The sequence below is a fragment of the Cyprinodon tularosa genome, unplaced genomic scaffold (genome assembly GCF_016077235.1).
Source record: "Cyprinodon tularosa strain WSP-4 unplaced genomic scaffold, ASM1607723v1 ctg1207, whole genome shotgun sequence".
NCBI classification, from domain to species: domain Eukaryota; kingdom Metazoa; phylum Chordata; class Actinopteri; order Cyprinodontiformes; family Cyprinodontidae; genus Cyprinodon; species Cyprinodon tularosa.
The window spans coordinates 115,831-136,312 of record NW_024038012.1 but is presented as its reverse complement, the minus strand read 5'-3'; the positions used below and the strand labels follow the sequence as shown (position 1 = coordinate 136,312).

General features: G+C 42.2%; 2 long non-coding RNA genes across 2 annotated transcripts; one reads left to right on the top strand and one right to left on the bottom strand.

Annotated features, from left to right (window-relative positions):
- The first annotated feature begins 1,728 nt into the window (after window positions 1–1,728).
- On the top strand, window positions 1,729–3,087 carry LOC119776507. Its single transcript, XR_005279787.1, has 3 exons — window positions 1,729–1,741; window positions 2,846–2,964; window positions 3,062–3,087. It is a non-coding gene; the product is annotated as an uncharacterized LOC119776507 (long non-coding RNA).
- Window positions 3,088–10,778: 7,691 nt separating this feature from the next.
- Window positions 10,779–11,866, bottom strand: LOC119776514. The gene is made up of 3 exons (XR_005279788.1): window positions 11,789–11,866; window positions 11,085–11,174; window positions 10,779–10,887 (listed from the first exon to the last, which is right to left on the bottom strand). It is a non-coding gene; the product is annotated as an uncharacterized LOC119776514 (long non-coding RNA).
- Window positions 11,867–20,482: the final 8,616 nt, after the last annotated feature.

Sequence of the window (20,482 nt, the reverse complement as noted above, 5' to 3'; positions counted from 1 at the left end):
TCTTTGTTCCTGGTGCTTCTCCTGTTCTGGTAAAAAAAAAAAAAAAAACATATGCCCAACCCCGATTAATGATGGTCCTACACCACCTCATATACTTAAAGGAAATAAAACCTCGAACAATAATTAAATGAGATAAAGAAACCACCCAAAAACTAAAATTATTTACCTAAAAATAAAGTGAGTAAATGACCTCAAAATAATCTGGTATGGTTATTGCGGGTAAGAAGGGGGGCTTCGATGAACCTAGTCTTTCCATCATTTCAACATCCACAACACACAATATATGTCTTCTTCTTTTTCAAATTAAGTCACTTTTGCTTCTCCATAAAACTAGGTTGTTTTTCATTCAACGTCTTCACTACATGACCAAATAGATCATGCAGATTAATGTTTGTGTTTCTTCATGCTGTCAGAGCCCTCTTTAAAGTTGTAGGGTACAATCCGGACACCTGGGATGAGTATATTGATGACCATCATGTTTGGAATTAGAACAAAAAAACAGATGACCTCCAAATACTCTCCTTTCCTCATGATGTTTGGCAGAGAGGCTCGTTACCCATTGCAGATTCCAGAGCAGTTAATGGTTGGTATAAGTTCTACCAGTTACAAAAACCATCATAATTACAAATAATGCTCTTTATTAAATTCAGTTTTACTTAAGAGCTATCAAGGAATTGACTTTAATTTTATCAATTTAGAAGTTTTTCTGTCTGGAATATGTTCTTTTATAAAAAATTACAGTTGTCAGATTTGTTACAGCAAATTTGTTTCATTGAACAGGTGGACAGCAGTGTGGAAAATCTTGTCAGACAAGAAGAGGTGGCACTTGACATTGAAAAACATGAACAGCTAATGGAAGTCATTCTGTACAATGTCAGCAAAGCACAAGACAAGATGAAGAAAAGGATGAAAAGCAGAACAAGCGCTAAAACCCTTAAAGTTGGTGACAGCGTCTTAAGAGCCAACATAAGAAGCCAACAAAGAAAAGGAGGGAAGCTTGAGGCCAACTATCTAGGACCATTCATTGTAATATCAATCCAGGACAAAAGCGCAGACATTAAGGATTCAAATGGTGTCATATTCGAAAAAGTAAATGTAGATCATCTTAAACTGGTCAAAATCCCAACAGCAAGAGTGCCACACTGGGGTTTAAAAAAAAAGGGACAAAGTGCTACTCCCCCTGCTTCTCTGGCCAGTGCTTCTCCACCACATGCATCTTCTCCTGCCCCTGCATCCCCTCCACTGCTTTCATTTGCTGCCACTGCTGCACCTGCACCATCCCAATCTTCTCCACCATCCCCATTTCCTCCACCATCCCCATTTGCTGCCACTGCTGCACCATCCCCATCTCCTCCACCATCCCCTTTCCCGCCCCCACTGCATCTCCTCCACTACCCTCAGCTGCTGCCACCGCTGCTCCTCCACCATCCCCTTCTCCTCTACCCCATGCATCTCCTCTATCATGCTCAGCTGCTGCCAACGATTCTCCTTCAAAATCTGAGTCTTTTCCGAAGTACAGCAAAGCAGATGCAGAAAAATGTATGAAGAAAAACTTCTGTCATTCTGGGAATATATTCTTTGTAGTTTGTCTTTAACTTTTTGGTGTAATTTAAATAATAATAGTTATATTTTTGAACAAATGTAAATGAAAATTTACAGCTAATGTTTACATTTTAGTTTTCTATGTAGATGCATAGGTAACACTTTCTTTTACAGTACATCAATAAGCATGTAATAACAGGTTAGTCACACTATATTACTAGGTAACAATAAAAACTTTATCTGGTAATTACCCCCAATGTATGTATATAATATCAAAGTAATTGCCTGCATGTTTCATTGCTATGTAACAATGAAGACTTTTGCTGGGTAATTTCCATAAGGTTGTAGTTAACATAATGTTTCTATTATTGCCCACCACCTACCAATGGCTTACAAAGTAAGTTTTAACCTATGATCAGGTAAATAAAGCGTTATGTAGAGGCAAGGATTAATTTTGTCATGTCTCTAAGGGTAGGCTGCATGTGTTAAAGGTATTTATGGGCATGTGTGGGTGGAGCTATGAGTGGGTGTTGGCATGTGTCTGGAGCTGAGTGATTGTCTAATTAATATCACCTGGATCTGCTCTGAGGCTGTTTTGTTTGTTTGATTCAGAGAGAGGCTAAAGCAGGGTGCCAATATTTCTGTTGACCGCAAGTTTAAAGCAAATTAGTCTGCAAATCTACCTGTTGTACAATGCCTCACAGAAAAAGAGTACAATAAACATCCTTACCTGCAGTAAAGCTTTTTGTTTCCTCCTTGGATTCAGCGCGTCGAACAGATCCCTGCTCTCCTCTCAGTGACTATTTTTTTGGATGATAGTCGCCTACACATTATATAACTCAACTAAAGTTACATATAAATAAGATAGGTAAGAAAATCGGCATGCCGTATTCTAGGTATCATTTTCTGTTATATGTCAAGTAATAAACTGCATATAACTGGATAAAAACACATTCATTTATTTTTGTTAGTGAAATGAATGCGTTAGCTGGTAATAACAGATTGACATTTAAGAAGTCTGACTTTACCTTGTCTGCCTAGAACTTAAAGCACAGCACAAAATTCTGGCTAAAGTTTATAGTGTAATTTGCTATGCTATAACCATGTTATTAAATGGTTAGACAGAATGGTAGATGTACTGTAAAACGAAGCGTTACTGACATATATCAGGGGAACTAAATCCTTTGCACCTTAACTGATTAGATCTATTGAAGTCACAATGGGAAGTGTAACAGATTAGTTATAAATGTATAACTGTTCATGTATAACGATGTTAATGTGTCACCATTCCTCTTTTATCCAGATGTACTTGAGGCATGGGGTGGAAAAACATGCAACGTGTTACTCTCAAAGATCAGTGCCTATAAGCTCTTTTACTGGGACATAAAGCAACTTGGTCCAGACATGGAGTTGGAAAGCGAGGTATTGCAAAATGGAAAGTTTAATTACAAACTTAAAAAACATATGTTTTTTTTATTCTGTGAATGGCTGACTAATGTGCTTTTTTATTTATAAACAGTCAATCAACGCTTATCTTCACCTCCTGATAAATGACTACAATTGTGCAGAAAGTACAAAATCAGCTTTCATTGACACATTTGCAATGACATCCATATGGAGTGGGATGATTCTGCGACTCAAGGTTTGTGTAGTAATAGAGAGAATTGTGTAAAATCTCATAATCAACTTTTCACAACATGTAGATGATGTGAAGAAAACTGTTATTGCTAAAGCTGGAACCTTGTCCTCAGAGAATCATTGTCTTTCATGTAAATGCTTCAACTGTGACAGTGAATTACTTGAATGTGTTGAACACATTATATAATGTCAAAAATATTTGCTTAGAAGCTATCTGGTTCTGTGGAGGACTCAAGAGCAGAGACAAAGGGTAGAGATGGTGTCTGGTAGGTGATGTAGATAGTACAAAGATGTAAATCCAAAAAAAAAAAACAGGCAAGGAACTGGTGGAAAAAAAAGTATGAGACATTCTAGAGAAACAAGCATGTTGAACAGAAGAGTTTAAAGCACAGAGGAACCGCAAAGGCGGAGAATATATGGGAGACAGAACAATAAAAGGTGTTATCAGGTTATTGTGAGCCAGTGTGTTTAGAAAAAGCTAAGAAGGATCTAAGAGGAAATAACTGGCACTAGGAGCAACAAACCGCAAACAGGGAAAACAGGGTTCAACTGAAGCTAGAAAGTAACTCACATAAGGATAAATGTGAATTAAAATAATGATTACAAAGTTAGGAATGACCAAGTGAAAAACTAGAGGATAAAAGAAGGAACTCTAGATAACTGAAGCCATGGAAATTAAAACCTAATCATAACATGAATAACAATGAATGAATAACTAACAAACTATAGCAATGAGTACATAATACCAATAATGCAAAAAATAGATTAGACGGAAGATAAAACAAATGTTTTAAAAAATAATATACATTTTGACCACAACACAGAGCAAAAGAAATAAAAGCACAACTGAGAAATGAAACCTTAAACAAATTACAGAAGCTTTGTGTCATGATGGGTATCAGGGAGGCCCAATATGCAGAACACTGACGACACGGATGGAAAGTTTAACAGAGTTTATTTGCAAGTTCAAACATATAATAAAGACTGATGCAATGGTTCAGGGCTGGGACCGGTTCACTGGCGTCTTGATGAATGTAGATGAGGCTTTGGGAGCGGAACTGTTGGGTCCGGAGAAAGCTTGGTTTGGCAGAGTCCTTAAGCTGTTTCAGCGTCTTACTTCTAAAGGCTGGTTTGACCTTGGCTTGTGTTTCCAGCTCGGAAACCTGAGCTGCTAGGAAATCCAGAGAGTGAGTCTTCAGGTTTGGCTCGGAGGGCAGGCTCGGCAGGTTAAGCTCTTCCAGAGCTTCACAGGAGGAAAAAACAGGAAACCAACTGATTAAGACACGACCGCCCCTTGGCGGTGCGGAAGAGGTAGACGGGAGGGAACGCTCATACTCCTCGATGAGAGAAGGGTCGAGGATGAATGAACCAGGAACCCATTGTCGGTCCTCCGGACCGTAGCCCTCCCAGTCGACGAGGTACTGCCAACCGCGACCGCGCCGACGGGAGTCCACGATTTGGCGAACGGTGAAGGCCGGATGACCATCGACTTCCAGGGCAGGTGGAGGGGAGTCGGATGGAGGGCAAATGGGACTAGAGATGACTGGTTTTACCTGGGAGACGTGGAACGTAGGGTGAATCCTGAGTGTCGGGGGAAGTTGAAGACGGACGGCGGAGGGGTTGATGACTCGAGTGATCTTGTATGGGCCGATGAATCTCGGGGATAATTTGCCGGACATCCCCTTGAGGGGGATTTCCCGGGTGGACAGCCAGACCTCCTGGCCGACCTTGTACTCGGGGGCTGGACGTCTCTTGGGGTCTGTGAACCTCTTAGAGGACTCAGAGGAACGGTTGAGTGCTTGGATGGTCTCTCTCCAAACATGCTGGCAACGACGGATGTGGTGATTGACAGTCTTCACCGATATCTCTCTCTCGTCTGCAGGGAAGAGAGGTGGTTGGTAGCCGAGGCTAACTTGGAAGGGAGACTGACCGGTAGATGCAGACTTGAGTGAGTTATGGGCGTATTCTATCCAGGTGAGATATAGACTCCAATCGGTGGGATTACTGGAGGTGAGACAGCGGAGGGTGGATTCGAGGTGTTGGTTCATCCTCTCAGTTTGACCATTTGACTGGGGATGATAGCCAGAAGTTAGTGACACTTTACAATTTAGAGCAGAACAGAAAGCCTTCCAAACCTGTGAGACAAATTGAGGACCACGATCTGAGAGGATGTCCTGGGGAATACCATGGAGGCGAAAGACGTGCTTGATCAGCAACTGGGCGGTTTGATAGGCCGTAGGAAGCTTTCTGAGAGGGATCAGATGACAAGATTTGGAGAAACGATCTACGATGGTTAAAATAGTTGACATACCTCGAGACTCTGGGAGACCAGTGATGAAATCGATGGCAATATGGGACCAAGGACGTGAGGGCACAGGGAGCGGTTGCAGCAAACCGGAGGGTGGCTGATGAGAGGCTTTGTTCCGTGCACAGGTGGAGCAGGCTGACACATATTCCTTTACATCTCGATGCAAAGTGGGCCACCAAAACCGTCTTGAGATCAGTGAAACTGTTCGGCTCACTCCCGGATGAGCAGAGAATCTTGCCGAGTGCATCCAATGAATGAGACGAGACCTAACAGACGAGGGAACATAGGTACGGTTAGGTGGTCCATTACCTGGATCAGGTTCTGTGGCCAGGGCAGCGTTGATTAAATCTGTTATCTCCCAAGTGACCATTCCAACGGTACATGAGGCAGGGAGGACAGGCTGGGGTGACTCAGGTTGATCCACAGCGTAGAGACGAGAGAGAGAATCGGGCTTGGTGTTCTTAGATCCAGGTCTGTAGGAGATAATGAGATTAAAACGTGAAAAGAAGAGAGACCACCTAGACTGTCGAGGAGTAGCTTGTTTAGTGGACTGGATGTAGGCGAGATTCTTGTGGTCAGTCCACACCAGGACTGGATGCTCTGCTCCTTCGAGCCAGTGTCTCCACTCTTCCAAAGCCAACTTAATGGCCAAAAGTTCTCGGTCCCCAACGTCGTAGTTGTGTTCTGCGGGAGAGAGTTTACGGGAAAAGAAGGCACAGGGATGGATTCGTTGATCAGAGTCGAGTTTCTGAGACAAAACTGCCCCTACACCGGAGTCAGAAGCATCAACCTCTAGGATAAATTGCTTAGATGGATCTGGTTGGATTAGGACTGGAGCTCTGGAAAACAAGGTTTTGAGTTTGTCAAAAGCTGCTTGTGCCTCGGGGGACCATCGAAAAACTCTCTTGGAAGAAGTTAATGCAGTTAATGGGAGGGCGGTTTGGCTGTAATTTCTGATGACCCTCCGGTAGAAATTAGCGAAGCCCAAAAATCTTTGTAGCTGCTTACGGCTTTCTGGAACGGGCCATTCTAAAACAGCTTTTATCTTCTCTTCAGAAGGCTTAACCTGCCCGCCCTCGAGCTCAAACCCTAAAAAGGTAACTGAAGATTGGTGAAACTCACATTTTTCAGCCTTTACAAAAAGTTTATTCTCTAGAAGTCTCTGAAGAACCAGGCGGACATGTCTCTTATGTTCAGATAGATTCTTGGAGTAGATCAGGATATCATCAATGTATACGAATACAAACACATTGAGAAAGTCTCTGAGGACGTCGTTCACTAGGGCCTCAAAACATGCGGGGGCATTTGTTAAGCCGAAAGGCATGACCAAATACTCGATCTGGCCCAAAGGAGTCTTAAATGCCGTTTTCCATTCATCTCCTTCACGTATCCTAAGGAGATGATAGGCATTTCTTAAATCGAGCTTTGTGAAAATGGTGGCTCCTTGTACAGGCTCAAAGGCTGAGGCGAGAAGAGGAAGAGGATATTTGTTTTTGATAGTGATTTGGTTCAGGCCTCTATAATCTATACAGGGTCTCAAAGACTATCCTTTTTTCCAACAAAGAAAAATCCTGCGCCCAACGGGGATGAAGAAGGGCGAATTATTCCTGCAGCTAGCGACTAGTTAATGTATTTTTCCATTGTTTCACGTTCTGGTTTGGAAATGTTATAAAGTCTACTGCTGGGTAACGGAGCACCGGGTAATAACTCGATGGCACAGTCGTATGGTCTGTGTGGTGGAAGGGACGAAGCACTGACCTTACTGAAAACAGGAGCCAAATCATGGTAATCAGGGGGTACCGGAGTAAGGTCAGGGACGTCCATCTCCCCCCCACCTCTAGGGGACCCCACAGCGGGAGCTGCAGAACGGAGGCAGGTCTCGTGACACAATGTGGACCAGGACTCCACATGACGATCGACCCAATTAATATGGGGATTATGCTTCTCCAGCCATTCATAACCCAGTACCAGTGGGGAACATGCGGATGAAAAAACAAAGAAGGTTATGGACTCTCGATGGTTACCTGAGATTAGAAGTTCAAGGGGTTGAGTTTGGTGGGTGACTTGTTGAAGTTTTTTCCCATCAATCGCAGAGACTCTGAGAGGCTGGGTTAAAGGAACCGTAGCAATTTGGAGCTGTTGGACGAGATCAGAGTCTATTAAATTACGTTCACATCCAGAATCAATGAAGGCTGAAAGAGAGAGGCTCTGGTCGAGGAAAAACAACGTGGCAGGAAGCAAAAGACGAGGAGGTTTTTCATTTTCTTCATGGCCCGTCAGACTCCTCAAAACCTCTGACGGGCCCCGGCTTTTGATTTTTTTTTGGACAGGAAGCAATGAAGTGTCCACTCTCACCACAATAAATGCAAAGTCTGCCCAAAAATCTCCTTTGCCTTTCCTCAGGAGACAACCTTGTCTGTCCAACCTGCATCGGCTCCATTTCAGTTTCTCCAGGATGAGTAGCCTGAACAGGCAAAGGGAGAGGCTGGCTCTTTGGCTTTGGTCTGGATAACTGTTCTGTGGGGGCAGAAACAACAGTCAAGTTATTAGAGGCGGGGGCAGAGGAAAATAACGCCAAACTCTTATGTTTGCGGCTGTTTCTGGCCCGAATTCGGTTGTCCAGTTTTATAGTTAACTGGATTAGTTCTTCGAGTGTAGCCGGTTCATCGCGGGTAGCCAACTCATCCTTAATATTTTCGTTTAATGCTTCGAAATAAGCACTCTTTAAAGCACCCTGGTTCCATCCGGAAGCAGCTGCTTTAACCCGGAAATTTATAGAAAATTCGGCCACAGAAGAATTTCCCTGTTTTAAATGAAGCAGAGCTCGAGAATCAAGGGTTTGGTCAGTGTCTTGGTTGAATACCTGGGAAAATTCAGAAACGAAATCTGAATAGTGACAGCTTAAGCTTTCATCTGAGGCAAATCTGGCTTGAGCCCAAGCCAGAGCTCTTCCTGTTAACTGGGAAAGGATAAAGGTTATTTTCTTGTGGTCCGTGGGAAAACTGCCAGGAGAGTTCTGGAAAATGAGACGACATTGAAATAAAAATCCCTTGCAATCAGTTACGTTACCAGAAAACTTCTCTGGGAGACTTGGGCGGAACTCGGATGACGTCACAGCCGGTGACCTCGGCAGAGGAACTGGACCCGGAAATGGTTGGGTTGCTGGAGCGGTGTTAGCATTACTCACGTAATTAGCGTAGCTTTGGAGCCTCTGGTTTTGCATCTCAATATGCGTGTTTAGTTCACGGAGAGCCAGAGCGTGTCCATGAATTTTAGCTTCTTGCTCCTCTAATCGACGGAGGAGGTGATCTGCTGGGCCTTGTGTTTGGCCGCAGTGTTCTGTCATGATGGGTATCAGGGAGGCCCAATATGCAGAACACTGACGACACGGATGGAAAGTTTAACAGAGTTTATTTGCAAGTTCAAACATATAATAAAGACTGATGCAATGGTTCAGGGCTGGGACCGGTTCACTGGTGTCTTGATGAATGTAGATGAGGCTTTGGGAGCGGAACTGTTGGGTCCGGAGAAAGCTTGGTTTGGCAGAGTCCTTAAGCTGTTTCAGCGTCTTACTTCTAAAGGCTGGTTTGACCTTGGCTTGTGTTTCCAGCTCGGAAACCTGAGCTGCTAGGAAATCCAGAGAGTGAGTCTTCAGGTTTGGCTCGGAGGGCAGGCTCGGCAGGTTAAGCTCTTCCAGAGCTTCACAGGAGGAAAAAACAGGAAACCAACTGATTAAGACACTGCGGCATTGAGGCAAGGTCTGAAGGCAGCTTAAGTAGTCCAGGTCCTCCAGATGAGATCATCAGCTGCAGGTGTGCAGAGCAGCTCAGCAGGGAGGATCCAGGGCGGACTCTGCTGGAGAAAAGGTGTATTTCTCCAGCTCCCAACACTTTGTTCAAAAGACCTGTATTATTATTAATCATAGGCTGACATCACATGGGAAAACTTTATCTTTTGAATAATCAAGTAGAAACGGCTCAATCTGTTTATCTAAACACACGTTTTTTTAGATAACTGCTGCCTTGACCCAGAGCTTCCGAAATCTTTCAAATAAATACTAAACTGGATTTAGCACTTATCATTTGGATTAGTAACAATATATATATATTTTTATCTTTGTTTTGGTTTGTTTTTCTATTCATGTATTGGGTAAATGTTTCATCGCTGTTATAATAAAGTTACTAACATGTTACATTATTAATTTTAGATACAACCATTGGAATATGGTGTAATTCTGGGAATTGTCAACAAGCATCATCACTGGATGTTAGTGGTTTTTTCAATGTGTTTCTTACACTTATGTATGAACCTTTCTCTAAACGCAGTAAGGTACATAAAAAATGTATGCTTTATGCAGGGGTGGATCCAGGATTTTTCAAAGGGGGGTGCGCACCTAGGGGTCATGGGGTCACGGGGTCAAGGGTCACAGGTCAAGACAATGTGAGGCTAAAAGACCAAAGAATACCATCTTCACTCTTTCACGCTACCCTAATTATTCATCCAAGGGTTTTTAATTGATAATTTTAATGGATGAACATAAGTAGAATTAGCATGATTACATTACATTTTTTAAGCATGCACAAGGTTAAAAGGTAGTTTGAAGAAAAAAATTATCCTCATCAACAATTAAACAAGGAGTTTCTTTATTTCCAGAAATGATATTTACACAGAACATGAAATAAAAAAACCCCAAGGACTTGGGTTCGAGTATGGTTCAAGTAAGACAGAGGAGTTTTGAATATATTTTAACAAGATAAACTGTTGAAAAGCAAAAAAAAAAAAAACAAGTTAAACCAGACAAAGAATATTGTTCTCTACTACAAACTTTATGATGATGATAATGGGTTAACAAATGTCAACTTTCTGGGCAAATATGTCTATGATTTTGTTGATGTCTAACTGAATGTCCTTGTGCACATACAAAAGTAGCAAAGCCACAAACCTTTCCTGTCCCATTGTTGACCTCAGCAAAGTTTTCACTGCTTTAAGACACGAGTTAGCGCTTTCCACAGAAGCACTGGTAACAGGTATGACTGACAGAAGGTGAAGAATCATATAAATGATTGGGTAGCACTTGATATTTGTTATCTTTAGAATTTCAGGGAGAGAGCTGGGTTTTTCCACTGATGATGACCACTTTGTGTGCCACAACTTCACTTCCTGCCTATATGTTGATCCTGATGGTAGATCATCTTTATATGATGTAAAAGTGATAAAAAAGTCATACTTGTCCAGCCAGTCCCTCTGGCATGTTCTTTTAGTCACCCCACTGGCTCTTCGGTTGTCTTTAAATTCTCTGGCAGGGAAATTGAAAGATTTGGGTGGTTTTCTGGTCTGAAGAAGCTGGAATTTTCCAGAGTCGTCCATTTCACTAATCCGGTCCTTGGCCTTTGATATATCTGTAATAAGATTGATATTTACATTGTCAATTTTGTATGGCTGCTGGTGGAGTTGTAAATCTGCCTACATGAAGCTTTTGTATAGTCTTGCTTTATTATGAAATGTAAGATTTCAAGATTAAGCAAAAAAGTAAATCGTGTAAAACAAAACCAAAATTAGTTGTTTTGACATTGAAAAAAATACAACTATTACTGACCTATGTCGTAAGTTGTTTGGGGCAAATCCGCTTGGTTGAGCGCCGGCTCTTCAGTTGTCTTTACATCGAAACACGGTCCTTGTTGTTCATCTGGAAAAGAAAATAATTTTTGTGATCAGGTGAACCTTGTAATCTCAGGAGGAGCCACAAAACAATTTAATGTTTTGTTTTTATCATAAATTATTAAATTCACTAAACAGATATCACCAGGTGCACAAAACTGAATATACTTAAAAGTAAATTGTATTTTTATTGTAAAATATTAAATGCACTGAAAACAAATAACACCAGATTTGTAGTTATCATATCACAATGTTAACAAGACTCCCTTAGACTCCAAGCATGTGCTTAGAGCATTCATTGATTTGGATCCTTACCAATTGATAAAAGTTTGTAATGTTTTCATAAAGGATACCATTCTTATTTTTAACAGTACAACACATGTGGTACAGGTTTAGACCCAAAAATACACACTACAAAATAACTATTGTATGCATGTCAATGGCAACTAATGTTGCTTATTTTTGTTAATTGTACACTCTTTTTATTACTTATCAAACCCTGCAATTTTCATAACTTCCCCGTTACTGGTTAAAGTATTCCTACAATTGCATTACTTTGCAACTTTAAACAACTTGTTTATCAACAATCAACAATGTTGATAATGTTTTCTCATTATCAACATTTTCTAGCAATCTTTATACCTTTTATCTGTGTGTCTCCAATATCAGAACGTTCATACTGGTCAACGCTGTGGTCATTTTCTGTAGTTGTGCCAGGTCGACTGAAGAATAGAAAAGATATAAACATTTCAATCTGTGTTATTTAAATTATAGACATAAGCCTATAGAAAATAAAGTGATAAAGTTGGTTTCTTCTTACCCTTCTGTTGGATTGGACCAGAATCTTAAAAGAGATGGTTGTCTGGTTTTCTTGTTTGGCCTTAAATCTTCCAGGTCTCCTCGTGCTCGCAACGACGCTATTGTGGTATGGCAAGCCGATTGGGCCAATAATCGTCCGTACAATAACGTGCAGTTCCAACCCGTATTTTACGCGAGCGCGCGTTTTTTACGTCACCACATGTTCTGGCTGGAAACGCGCAAACAGACAGATGGCACATCATGTGGACTCTTCACCTTGAAGGCATGCATCCAAATATGCAAAATACATAGTTATGTACAAAAAGACATATCTGTGTAATTGAAAAGATTCATATATGTAACTTATAATATCTAGATTAGTTTCAAGCTGCTTCGCCTCTTAGCAATGTACAATACAATGTCTGTAAAGACATTTAAAATGTCTTTTTCTAAAAAAAAAAAATCTAATGTCTTTTTACAGTTTGCTGAGAAAATCCTGGGAAAAGAAAAGATTTGTTTTCCTACAACTAAAAAAGAAATAAACAAGCACAGAAGGAAAATTGTGACCACTCTCCTTCTCAACACAGGTATGTTGGGCAGTCTGGAATGCAGTGGGTAGTTTCCTGAGGGGGATTAAATGACAGGCCTTGGAAAAACAGTCAACAATGGTTAGGATAGTGGACATACCTCTGGAAATCGGGAGACTGGTAACGTAATCAATTGCTATATGGGACCATGGACAGGTTGGAACAGGTAGAGGATGCAGCAGTCCAGAAGGTGGTTGGTGAGAGGTTTTGTTTCTGGCGCAGATGGGACAAGCCAGAACGTACTCCTTAACGTCTTTATGAAGGGACACCAAAATGGTCTTGTGATGAGAGCAATGGTTCTGCTCACTCCAGGATGGGCGGAGAATTTTGCTGCGTGCATCCACTGGATGAGGCGGGATCTGACGGAAGATGGAACATAAGTTTTGTTTGGAGGACCGTTACCTGGGTCAGGTTCAGAGGCCAGGGCTAGGTTGATGAGATCAGTGATCTCCCAGGAAACGGCTCCAATCATGCATGAGGCAGGGAGAACAAGCTCGGGTGTCTCAGGTTGATCAGTGGAGTACAGACGAGAGAGAGAATCGGGCTTGACGTTCTTGGAACCAGGTCTGTAAGAGATGATGAGATTGAAGCGAGAAAAAAACAAAGACCATCTAGAATGACGTGGGTTGGATCTTTTAGCAGATTGGAGATAAGCCAGGTTTTTGTGGTCTGTCCAAACCAATACTGGATGCTCGGCACCCTCGAGCCAATGTCTCCATTCTTCCAGTGCGAGTTTAATGGCAAGAAGTTCTCGGTCTCCGACATCATAATTTTGTTCTGCCGGAGAGAGTCTGCGTGAAAAAAATGCACAGGGGTGAGTTTTCTGATCTGAATCTGACTGTTGTGATAATACAGCTCCAACACCGGAGTCAGATGCGTCCACCTCTAGAACGAACTGCTTAGAGGGATCGGGCTGGATAAGGATGGGTGCTCTGGAAAACAGATTCTTTAGTTAAAAGCATTTTCGGCTTCAGGTGTCCATTGGAATGTCTTCTTCACAGAAGTCAGAGCTGTGAGGGGTAGAGCTGTCTGACTATAATTTCTTATGAAGCGTCTGTAGAAATTTGCAAACCCTAGGAACCTCTGAAGCTGCTTACGGTTTTCAGGTGTTGGCCAGTCCAGAACTGCCTTAATTTTGTCTTCGGATGGCTTCACCTGCCCGCCTTCGAGCACAAACCCTAGAAAAGTGACAGATGGTTGGTGAAATTCACACTTTTCGGCTTTCACAAAAAGTTTGTTTTCCAGTAGTCTCTGAAGAACTAGACGAACGTGTTTCTTGTGGTTTGAGAGGTTCTCAGAGTAGATCAAAATATCATCGGTATATACAAAAACAAAAACATTCAAAAAATCTCTGAGGACGTCGTTGACTAGAGCTTGGAAGCGGGCAGGAGCGTTCGTAAGACCAAAAGGCATGACCAGGTATTCAAATTGGCCTATGGGGGTCTTAAAGGCTGTTTTCCATTCATCCCTTTCTCTTATTCTAAGGAGATGATAGTCGAGTTTGGTGAACACTGTCGCACCTTGAACAGGTTCAAAAGCTGATGCCAGTAATGGTAGGGGATACTTATTTTTGACGGTTATCTGATTCAAACCTGTGTAGTCAATACAGGGCCGGAGGGAACCATCCTTTTTTCCCACAAAAAAGAAACCAGCACCGAGAGGAGATGAAGATGGACAAATTATTCCAGCGGCTAGAGACTCATTGATATACTTCTCCATAGTTTCACGTTCTGGTTTGGAGATGTTAAACAGTCTACTGCTGGGAAGAGGGGCTCCTGGTAGTAAATCAATGGTGCAGTCATATGGTCTGTGAGGTGGAAGAGACGTCGCACTGACCTTACTGAAGACTGGTGCCAGATCATGATACTCGGGTGGAACAGAAGTAAAGTCAGGAGAGTCCATCTTCCCCCTACCTCTAGGGGACTGAATAGTAGGAGCCGCAGAACGAAGGCATGACTCGTGAAAGGAAGTGGACCAAGACTCAATGTGGCGTTCAGCCCAGTTGATATGGGGGTTGTAACGTTCCAGCCACTTGAATCCAAGCACCAGAGGAGAGCATGCTGAGGGAAAAACAAAAAATGTTAGCATTTCACGGTGGTTCCCAGAGATAAGAAGTTCTAAAGGTTGTGTCTGATGAGTGACTTGATGAAGCTTCTTTCCATCAATGGCAGATACTCTGAGAGGCTTTGTTAAAGGAAAAGTCTCAATCTTTTGCTGCTGGACCAGATCTGAATCAATGAGATTTCTCTCACACCCAGAGTCAATGAATGCTGATAATGTGAGATTCTGGTTGGAAAAGAAAAGGGTTGCAGGCAACAATAAATGAGGAGTTTTCTCAGATCTTAGATGGCCCGTCAGACTCCTCAATTCCTCTGATGGGCCCTGGCTTTTGATTTAGCCGGGCATTAAACAATGAAATGGCCAGTCTCACCACAGTACAGACAAAGATTCCCTCTAAATCTCTGTTGTCTTTCTTCAGGGGATAGCCTTGTGTGTCCAATTTGCATGGGTTCGACCTCCGTTCCTTCTGAGGAAGAGAAGTGAGAGATTTAGACAGGCGCTGGAAGAGTCTGATTCTTAGTCTTTGGCTTAGTACTGGGTTCTGGGGATCCAGAAAAAACAGAAGCATTGTTAAATGAGGGAGCATAAACAGAAAAATTCAGGCTTCTTTGCCTAGAGTTATTTCTAGTCCGAAGTCTATTATCCAATCTAATGGTTAAACGGATTAAATCCTCCAGACTAGCAGGTTCGTCGATTGTGACGAGTTCGTCTTTGATGTTATCATTTAAAGCCTTAAAATAAGCACTCTTAAGTGCGCACTCGTTCCAGCCTGAGGCTGCAGCTTTAACCCGGAAGTCAATGGAGAACTCAGCCACTGTCGAATTTCCCTGCTTTAAACTCAGCAGGGCTCGGGAATCAATAGTTTTGTCTGAGTCATGGTTGAAAACTTGAGAAAACTCAGATATAAACTCAGAAAAGGTACATGAAAAGCTGGACTCAGAAGAGAACCTTGCCTCCGCCCATTCAAGGGCTCGTCCAGTAAGTTGAGAGAGAATGAAGGAGATTTTCCTACTATCATTCGGAAAACTGACGGGGGAGTTCAAAAAGCAAACGACACTGAAACAAAAATCCTTTACAATCCTTTTGGTTACCTGAAAATCTTTCAGGAGGGCTCGGGCGGAACTCCGGAAATGACGTGACTGTCGGTGACCCTTGTGGCAGAAGTGGTTCCGGAACAGGAAGTACTGCTGGCGTGGCATTAGCATTCCTCATGTAGCCAACATATTCCTGCAAAACTTGATTCTGGTGTTCAATATGAGTGTTTAACTCACGGAGGGTGTGCGCATGTCCTTGGATTTAGGCAGCTTGCTCCTCAAGCCTCCTCCGGAGGTGATCCACTGGGTTTTGTGTTTGGCCGCAGTGTTCTGTCATGATTGGCTTAAGAGACTTAACCCACATGCAGAACACCACTGGAAGCAGAGTAAAAGTTTAACAGAGTTTATTAATGGTTTTCACACAAAGAACATGAACTGGGTCGGGCACTGGTCCGGGACAGGATTCACTGATGTCTGCAGAGACGGATAGTTTGATTAGCCAGGCAGTCAGATGGTTTGTTGAATTTCGATCATTCAGAATATACCTTGAAGAGGTCCAGACAGATCTTTGTGAGAGAGGGAACCGGTTGGGTCCAGAGACTGTTGGTTCAGCAGAGTGCTCAGCAGCAGCAGCGTCTAGCTTCTGACTTGTGTGTGGCAGACCTTGGTTTGAGATTCCAGCTCTTCCTTGAGAGCAGCAGGAGGAGTCCAGATTGAGATTGTTAGGTTTAAACACCAAACACCTTATTCAGCAACCTGCACAAAGGAAGACACAGAGAATTGAGTATAATTTACTTGCAAGGAGAGGGGATCAGAGACTGCATTCAGTTACAAACTCCAAACCCACTCTGAAGCAGTATCTGCCCTCCAAGCTCTTTATTGAAGAAACGCCCTGATTACAATGTGGTTTCAACCGCTAAAAGGGGAGGGAACAGAACCCAGTTGAAACCAGAACTTTCGTACACCATCATACAACATCATAGGATAAGGAGAACCCCTCTCCTTATCTAGTTGCACAGTTCTCCATGTTCCTCCGCACCCTTAACGACATCTGATAACAGCAGTCAGCATCCCTCCTGTACAGACTTACAAAACATTAATGACACAGCAAACAAAACTGAATGTTTAACACTCTTTGTAATATGAGTAAGATAGAGATAACAAAATGTGTAAGTATAATATGATTAAAGTAATATGATTAAAGTAGAATAACTTATGTACAATTAATTAACCCAACAGAGATCTTCAGGTTTGGCTCCCTAAGGCAGGCAGGCAGGTTTACAGACAAAGCTCATCCAGAGCTTAAGGCTTAGACAGGTTTCCTGTGAGCTAGAAGACAAAGGCAGATTAGAATCAGGTTTCTCTCTAGAGACAACTAAGATTCTATTAGGATAACAGAGGCTCAGGTTCGCTAACCAAACTTGGTCAACACTGCTGCGTTGAAGGAAGGTCTGGCTGCTGCTTATGTAGGAAGGTCTCCTGATGGGCTGATGAGCGTCAGGTGTGCTGGAGGGCTCCAGCCCAGGAGACCCACAGCGCACTCTGCTGGAGAAAGGTGGTGAATCTCCAGATCCCAACATATGTATTCAATTGACTTTGGATTGTCTTACATGATTAGTATCTTGCTTTTAACTATTGGAAACATTAACATTGTATTATTTGATGTGATATTGTCAAAAAAAATTTAGGCTCATTGCATATTTTGGTATGTCCTACAGAGGACCTGAGCAACCTCTGTCACTTTTGTGGCGAGAAAAACACGGACACTGAAGACATCTGGGTATTTGAAAATATTGCCAGGTGTTTGTAAGAATTCCCTTCTTTCTATGCTGATTTCTGCTCTTCCAATGTATTCCAAGTGTCCTGAGTGGGTAGCGTCCATAATTTACTCGAAACGAAGTCATTTACAATGTTTTTAGAGCATAAACAGTAGTGTATAGGATTTCCTAAAAGCGCGTTCACGAGTCTACGGAAACCGCGGCAGACCAAACCAGACGAAAGTGCGCATTCAGCGTCTGCTCTGCCGATAATGCAAGCGTAGAAGAAGAAATGTGCTGTTTACCTGTGCAAAGAAAGAAACAATGAAAGAAAAATGTCTGAGGACTTCAGTGTTGAGGAAGAGCATGAGTTCTTTGCAGAGCTGAATGCGCACTTTCATACAAATTTTTGCAGGGATAACTACCTTGGCACGACACCGGTCTCCTTATTTTCAAGAACTTCGAAGGATCCAGTCTAGGTAGACCGCGTCCTTGGAGGATGCAGCCCAGGTTTTCGAACAGAGCCATGGTTTAGTTTGTTTACTGCTTTGATTCTAGGGGGAAGTGACGTAATTTAGGTATATTTTCGGCAGACGCATCTGAATGAAACTGGCTCGTCGGAACATTGCGGTTCCAAGTATCTCCCATCATCGAGGAGTGACCTTCCCTGGGCGGGAGCCCGAATGTCGCCAGTTCCGCCGCCGCTCTGTTGAAGAAGCACTAGATGCGAAAGCAGCGCCATTTCGATAGACGCAGCTCATCCGGTGGTGATGAGCTGAGTTCCGTTAGAAGAGGCGTCATGTCCGAAGAAAGATGGCGGGAAATCCGCCCTCGGTGGACCTCGTCGGAAAAAGGAGACGACGACAACAACACTGATCTGAGGCAAAAGCCAGTTTGTGGGATCAAGATGGCGGCTCAAGTTGTAGAGGATGAGGAAGAGCTAGAAAATGATTCGGATATGGATAGTTGGACGCCAGTTGGTAGTTACCGGAGAAATGGAAAATTCAAAAGTAGTGAAGCGGGCAGAGCTTGTGAGAATTCAGGAAACAAAAGAAACCTTGAAGACGAAAGCAAAGATGATGGAAGCAAGGGTGTACGTAAAAAAATCATGAAAGAAGAGGTGAAGATAATATTAAAATTCAGAAAGGAAGATGAAAATATTATTCTGAGCCCAGTAACAGTCTCTAAGGAACTAAAAAAGAAAGTGGGGGAAGTTGAAATGGCTAAAACTCTGAGAGATGGAAACTTGCTAATCGTCTGTAAATCAGAAGAACACAAAAGGAAGGCAATGAGTGTTGAAAGTATTGGAAAGAAAAGAGTGGAGAGTAAAAGAGTGTTGGGAGAAAAGAAAGGATCCCGAGGAGTTATTTACGGAATTCCGGTTAATGAAGATCTGGAGAAATTAAAACATAACATCCATAATGTTGAAGTCAGTGATATAAAGAGATTGCAGAAAACAGTGAACAATGAGAGAGTTGACAGCTTATCTGTGGTAATGCACCTCTTAGTTGTTTGCCAACCGCCATAAAAAACAAGAAGAAGAAGAAGAAGAGTGCTTCCTGTCCAGAGGAGGAGGTGGTGTACGTTTAGGCGGAGGACACGTGGATGGTAGCACGCCAGGTGTACATGCGGTTGATACGAAGCGGAGAGAAGGCGGTTGACATAAACTGGTTTGTGACTGGATCGGGATGGCAACAAAGTCAGATGGGGGTGGTGAGGATGATATGGATTTTGATGAGTGGACATCGGTAGGAAGAGGAAGAGGTAGAGGGAAGCCGAAGGTTCTGAGAGAGGATAAAGTAATTGGTAGCCAGAACAGTAAACGAAGTTTGGAAGAGTACAGCTCAGATGAAGAAAACAGAGCAGTCAGGAAAAAAGTAACAAACGAAGAATTTAAGGTAATAATTAAATTCAGGAACAAAGATATAAATGTTAACCTGAGCCCGATTCAAGTCTCAAGGGAAATAAAAAAGAAACTAGGGGAAGTGGAATTTGTTAAAACATTACGAGATGGAAACATGTTGATAAAATGGAAATCTGAAGATCAAAAGAATAAATGCATGCAGATTAACAACATTTGCAAAAAAGTTGTTAGTGAGAAACTAATTGTTGGAGAAAATAGAGTGTCACGTGGTGTTATCACTGGTATTCCGCTGGAGGAGGATTTAGAAAGACTCAAAAAGAATATACAGGGGGGAGAAGTTCGGAGATTGAAAAGATTGCAAAAGCATGTAAATGGAGAAAAAATAGAGAGCTTATCGATTCTTTTGGAGTTTCAAGGAGAAGTCCTTCCTGATAAAATTAAAATTGGATTTATGAGTTTTTCTGTAAGACCATATGTCCCTCCCCCTTTGCGATGTTTTAAATGCCAAAGGTATGGTCATATCGCAGCAGTATGTAAGGGGAAACAAAGATGTGCCAAATGTGGAGGAGATCATCGATATGATGAATGTGGAGTGGATGTACAAATGAAATGCTGTAACTGTGGGGGTCAACATAATGTAGCATATGGAGGTTGTGAGGCAAGGAAAAGGGCAGCAGAAATTCAACAGCTGAGAACAATTAAAAACATCACGTATGCAGAGGCAGCAAAAAGTGTTCAAGAGAAAAGATCGGTTCAGAAAAGTCAACAAGTAATGTCTAGCACAAGTGCTGACCCCAGCCAAACTTCAAAATCTGGAATGGAGATCACAATGGATACATTAATATTATTCATGGCATATGTAATCAACTGTACTGATCAAGTAAAACAGAAAACAGAAAAAATTAAAATTATAGTGGAAGGTGCAGAAAGTTTTTTGGCCGTGAAGGATTTATCTTGGGAACTAATAAATAAAAGGCTTGAAATGGATGGAAAACAAGGTGGAGGAAAAACTCAATGATTATCTTACAATGGAATGCAAGAAGTCTAATAGCAAATGGTCAAGAATTGAAAGGATATATAAACTGTTTGGAAATTAAACCAGATATTATTTGTGTTCAGGAAACATGGCTTAGACCAGATCTAGATTTTGTGATTTCGGGATATGATAGCATTAGAAGGGATAGGGAGAAAGAAAGTGGAGGAGGTTGTATAATATTTGTTAAGCAAGGGATTCA